The following is a 6,720-nucleotide window of genomic DNA, read 5'->3' as shown; positions in this document are numbered from 1 at the left end:
AAATTTTTTTCCATCGCGAGTGGTTCTGACACACAGCTAAAGTTGCTGATGGGTTGTGTCAAATTTTCTTTTCATTACGCTAGCGACTCGCTGCTTTGGTTTCATCGTCCGATCACATCTGCTCCTGTTGTTCATCATTACATCCATCTGCCTGCCGCCACCGTTGTCCGCCTCACACGCCCTAAACCAGCAAGATTGAATCGTTTTAGGCCCTGTTTCTTTAAAAAGTCTTAAAAAAAAATTAGTCTCAACTAAAAAATCTATAGTCCCTATCCACTTTTTTTTAAGGACTAAACATGTACTAGAGGTACTTAAATGACATGTAAAAAGACCATGTTACCTCTAATAATGTACTAGAAGTTATTAAATGACATGCTAAAAGCAGGGGCACTGTTGGAAAAGATGTTAAAAAAAGTCTTAAAAAGTCCCTTTCATAGGGACTTCTTCCTTTAATTTCAAGTACCCCATTTTAATCTGTAAAAGTCCGTCCTACTTCTTTCACATGGAACTAAAAGAAAAAAAAATTAGTCTCAATATCAAAAAGCCATTGACAAGAAACACCCTTACATACGGATGCTGCTCCGTACAGTACTTCGGACAGGGTCTAATCTGGCGCATTCTCCCAGACCATACCCACTTGCGTCTACCCACGCACGTCACCGAACGTCTCACAATCTGTGTTCTCACCATCCCACGCGCGTCACACCACCACCAACTGATTTTGTGTGAAGTAGTACTACTCTCTAATCACAACAGTCCATAATATCTAGCTAGCTTTCCTCGCCTTGTTTATTTGCTGTAGCACTTGGTCAAAGCACTGTTATTTCTTCTTTTGGCCCCAACTTGTGTACGTGGCACGTTGTGTATTTTCTGCTAGTAACCGGCCTGTGAAAAACAAAGAAAAAAATGAACAAAAGGAGAGAGAAAAAAGATTTTTTTAAAGCCGGCTAGGATATGTTCTAATTACTACACATGACACTATTTGCTGCTACTCCCTCTGTAAATTAATATAAAAATGTTTAGCTCACTAAAGTAATGATTCAAACGCTCTTATATTAGTTTACGAAGGGAGTACTTGAAAACCACTCCATCCATCTTTTATTTTCGTGCTTTGTTATACACTGCGTCTATACCCCACTTATATCTAGCTACTTAGAGCTATCATATTTTCATCGATTTTCACTCCATTGATTCCGTATCCGGGTTTAGATTATTTTCTCTCTTACTAGTCGACTGCCAGCACTAATTAGGAGTTTGAGCAATTATTCAGCTTGCATTACATTTTGCTTAATTATGCCACATATTGTGAGTTGAAAAAACTTTCACCGAGCTCCACTTCCTATATTGTACCTTGTTCGGTCACTTGGTAATAGCTATATCAATCTTTTGATATATGTTGACATCGCCAACAGCCGACAACCACTGCAGCACGGTAAGAACTGGTAAGAGCTCGGTAATTGCTAGAGTGTTGAGAGAGAGAAAAATTCACCACATCCTCAGTAGTACCGGAGGAACACTATACTTATGATTTTGTTCTTGTTCGGTACTGATCATGGCAGGTTCTAGAGTGACCAATAGTTGGGCTGCATCTATTGTCGGGGATGACTTTCCATATACCGATGTGAGTCATGATGTCCCACGACAGATGGTACGATGATCATCACAAGATATATATCAAGGTCGAAGTGCAGATGATCAGGTTATCTCTTTGCCACAATTTGAGGGTAGATATAAATCGGATGTTGTATGATTGTTTATCTACACATGTTAATTTGGATTCTCCTAATATTTATCTATCCATGTTGGGATGGTTGAATGATCATACTCGCAAATTGGATGACATAATTTTATGTGTCACTTATCACTAGTAGAAAACAGGGCTATCGTTCGGCCCTGGCCAGCCCATTAGTTCCGGTTCTTCAAGAACCGGGACCAATGGGGGGTATTAGACCCGGTTCGTGAGCCCAGGGGCCCGGCCGGGGCCTCGTGGGCATTGGTCCCGGTTCGTGTAGAACCATTTGTCCCGGTTCGAGCCACGAATCGGGACCAATGGTCCTCGCTGCTGGCCCACAACCATTGGTCCCGGTTCGTGGCATGAACCGAGACAGAAGGGGTGGCTTTAGTCCCGGTTCATGCCACGAACCGGTACAAATAAGTTGCCTATATATACCCATCGCCGGGGCAGAGCACTCTGTTTTTTTTGGCCGGCAAGGGGAGGGCATTTTGGTGCTCTAGCTCACCTCCTATGCACATGAGGTGTTCGATGAAATGCCCGAGCCACACTAGTTAAGCTTTCTCCTCTCGAAGCTCGACCTAGGAGCTTCATTTTTCCCGAGATTTGTCTAGATTTAGGGGTCCGTCACGCCCCGTCCCCGTTTTCACCGTCGTTGATCGCCCGCGCCTGTCTCGTCGCCCGCACCACCGTGGTGAGCCTCTTGTTCTTATCTTCTTTATGATACTTGTCTGATTTTCTTACTTTAGATAGATATTTGTCTGATTTTCTTAATTTTGACACACATAATTATATGTAATGCACGCAGATGAACCGGCAATGGATGTATGGTGACAGACACACCTCCGAGTACATTAAGGGCGTGCATATTTTTCTCCAAGTGGCTGAGGCAAACAAGAAGAATGGTTTTATGTGTTGTCCATGCAGTAAATGAGGGAATACGAAGTCTTACTCTGACCGAAAAATCCTTCACACCCACCTGCTTTACAAGGGTTTCATGCCACACTATAATGTTTGGACGAGGCACGGAGAAATAGGGGTTATGATTGAAGACGGCAAAGAAGAAGAGGACGATGACAACTCTGTGCCCCCTGAATACGGTGATGCTGCAACGTGGGGGGGGGGGGCTGCTGAAGATCAAGAGGAACCAGACGATGTGCCCGATGATGCTGCAACGGGGGAAGCTGCTGAAGATCAAGAGAAACCAGACGATGTGTTTGATGATGATCTCCGCCGGGTCATTGTCGATGCAAGGACGAAATGCGAAAGTCAAAAGGAGAAGCTGAAGTTCGATCGCATGTTAGAGGATCACAAAAAAAAGTTGTACCCCAATTGTGAAGATAGCAACGCAAAGCTGGGTACCGTACTGGAATTGCTGCAGTGGAAGGCAGAGAATGTTGTGCCTGACAAAGGATTTGAGAAGCTACTGAAAATATTGAAGAAGAAGCTTCCAAAGGATAATGAATTGCCCGACAGTACGTACGCAGCAAAGAAGGTCGTATGCCCTCTAGGATTGGAGGTGCATAAGATACATGCATGCCCTAATGACTGCATCCTCTACTGCGGTGCGTACGAGGATTTGAACGCATGCCCGGTATGCGGTGTATTGCGGTATAAGATCAGACGAGATGACCCTGGTGATGTTGACGGCGAGCCCCACAGGAAGAGAGTTCCTGCGAAGGTGATGTGGTATGCTCCTATAATACCACGGTTGAAACGACTGTTCAGAAACAAACAACATGCCAAGTTGATGCGATGGCACAGTGAGGACTGTAAGAAAGACGGGAAGTTGAGAGCACCCGCTGATGGGTCGCAGTGGAGAAAAATCAAGAGAGAGTACTGGGCTGAGTTTGCACGTGACCCAAGGAACGTATGGTTTGGTTTAAGCGCGGATGGCATTAATCCTTTCCGGGAGCAGAGCAGCAATCATAGCACTTGGCCCGTGACTCTATGTATGTATAACCTTCCTCCTTGGATGTGCATGAAGCGGAAGTTCATTATGATGCCAGTTCTCATCCAAGGCCCTAAGCAACCCGGCAACGACATTGATGTGTACCTAAGGCCATTAGTTGAAGAACTTTTACAGCTGTGGAATGGAAACGGTGTACGTGCGTGGGATGAGCACAAACAGGAGGAATTTAACCTGCACGCGTTGCTGTTTGTAACCATCAATGATTGGCCCGCTCTCAGTAACCTTTCAGGACAAACAAACAAGGGATACCACGCATGCACGCACTATTTACCTGACACCAAAAGTATATACCTCGGAAGCTGCAGGAAGAATGTGTACCTGGGCCATCGTCGATTTCTTCCAACCAACCATCAATGTCGAAAGAAAGGCAAGCATTTCAAAGGCGAGGCAGATCACCGGAAGAAGCTCGCCATGCGTACCGGTGATCACGTACTTGCTATGGTCAATGATTTACACGTAATCTTTGGAAAGGGTCCCGGCGGACAAGCTGTTCCGAGTGACGCTGGGGGACACGCACCCATGTGGAAGAAAAAATCTATATTTTGGGACCTACCCTACTGGAAAGACCTAGAGGTCCGCTCTTCGATAGACGTGATGCACGTGACGAAGAACCTTTGCGTCAACCTGCTAGGCTTCTTGGGCGTGTATGGGAAGACAAAAGATACAGCTGAGGCACGGGAGGACCTGCAACGTTTGCACGAAAAAGACGGCATGCCTCCAAAGCAGTATGAAGGTCCTGCCAGCTACGCTCTTGTTGGAATTATGCCCTAGAGGCAATAATAAATGTATAGTTATTATTATAATTCCTGTATCAAGATAATAGTTTATTATCCATGCTATAATTGTATTGAATGAAGACTCATTTACATGTGTGGATACATAGACAAAACACCGTCCCTAGCATGCCTCTAGTTGGCTAGCCAGTTGATCGATGATAGTCAGTGTCTTCTGATTATGAACAAGGTGTTGTTGCTTGATAACTGGATCACGTCATTGGGAGAATCACGTGATGGACTAGACCCAAACTAAATAGACGTAGCATGTTGATCGTGTCATTTTGTTGCTACTGTTTTCTGCGTGTCAAGTATTTATTCCTATGACCATGAGATCATATAACTCACTGACACCGGAGGAATGCTTTGTGTGTATCAAACGTCGCAACGTAACTGGGTGACTATAAAGATGCTCTACAGGTATCTCCGAAGGTGTTAGTTGAGTTAGTATGGATCAAGACTGGGATTTGTCACTCCGTGTGACGGAGAGGTATCTCGGGGCCCACTCAGTAATACAACATCACACACAAGCCTTGCAAGCAATGTAACTTAGTGTAAGTTACGGGATCTTGTATTATGGAACGAGTAAAGAGACTTGCCGGTAAACGAGGTTGAAATAGGTATACGGATACTGACGATCGAATCTCGGGCAAGTAACATACCGAAGGACAAAGGGAATGACATACGGGATTATACGAATCCTTGGCACTGAGGTTCAAACGATAAGATCTTCGTAGAATATGTAGGATCCAATATGGGCATCCAGGTCCCTCTGTTGGATATTGACCGAGGAGTCTCTCGGGTCATGTCTACATAGTTCTCGAACCCGCAGGGTCTGCACACTTAAGGTTCGACGTTGTTTTATGCGTATTTGAGTTATATGGTTGGTTACCGAATGTTGTTCGGAGTCCCGGATGAGATCACGGACGTCACGAGGGTTTCCGGAATGGTCCGGAAACGAAGATTGATATATAGGATGACCTCATTTGATTACCGGAAGGTTTTTCGGAGTTACCGGGAATGTACCGGGAATGACGAATGGGTTCCGGGAGTTCACCGGAGGGGGGCAACCCACTCCGGGGAAGTCCATAGGTGTTTGGGGGGGTCACACCAGCCCTTAGTGGGCTGGTGGGACAGCCCACCAATTCCTATGCGCCAAGGAAGAAAAATCAAAGGAAGAAAAAAAAAGAGGAAGAAGTGGGAAGGGGGAAGGACTCCCTCCACCAAACCAAGTAGGACTCGGTTTGGGGGGGGGAGAGTCCTCCCCCTGGCTCGGCCGACCCCTTGGGGATCCGTTGGACCCCAAGGCAAGGTCCCCCTCCCTCCTCCTATATATATGGGGCTTTTAGGGCAGATTTGAGACGACTTTCTCACGGCTGCCCGACCACATACCTCCATAGTTTTTCCTCTAGATCGTGTTTCTGCGGAGCTCGGGCGGAGCCCTGCTGAGACAAGATCATCACCAACCTCCGGAGCACCGTCACGCTGCCGGAGAACTCTTCTACCTCTCCGTCTCTCTTGCTGGATCAAGAAGGCCGAGATCATCGTCGAGCTGTACGTGTGCTGAACGCGGAGGTGCCGTCCGTTCGGTACTAGATCGTGGGACTGATCGCGGGATTGTTCGCGGGGCGGATCGAGGGACGTGAGGACGTTCCACTACATCAACCGCGTTCTCTAAACGCTTCTGCTGTACGATCTACAAGGGTACGTAGATCACTCATCCCCTCTCGTAGATGGACATCACCATGATAGGTCTTCGTGCGCGTAGGAAAATTTTTGTTTCCCATGCGACGTTCCCCAACAGTGGCATCATGAGCTAGGTTCATGCGTAGATGTCTTCTCGAGTAGAACACAAAAGGTTTTGTTGGCGGTGATGTGCGTTTTGCTGCCCTCCTTAGTCTTTTCTTGATTCCGCGGTATTGTTGGATTGAAGCGGCTTGGACCGACATTACTCGTACGCTTACGAGAGACTGGTTTCATCGTTACGAGTAACCCCCTTTGCTCAAAGATGACTGGCAAGTGACGGTTTCTCCAACTTTAGTTGAATCGGATTTGACCGAGGAGGTCCTTGGATGAGGTTAAATAGCAACTCATATATCTCCGTTGTGGTGTTTGCGTAAGTAAGATGCGATCCTACTAGATACCCTTGGTCACCACGTAAAACTTGCAACAACAAAATTAGAGGACGTCTAACTTGTTTTTGCAGGGTATGATTGTGATGTGATATGGCCAATGATGTGATG

This window comes from Hordeum vulgare, chromosome 6H (assembly GCF_904849725.1).
Source record: "Hordeum vulgare subsp. vulgare chromosome 6H, MorexV3_pseudomolecules_assembly, whole genome shotgun sequence".
Lineage (NCBI taxonomy): Eukaryota > Viridiplantae > Streptophyta > Magnoliopsida > Poales > Poaceae > Hordeum > Hordeum vulgare.
This window is presented reverse-complemented; position numbering follows the sequence as displayed.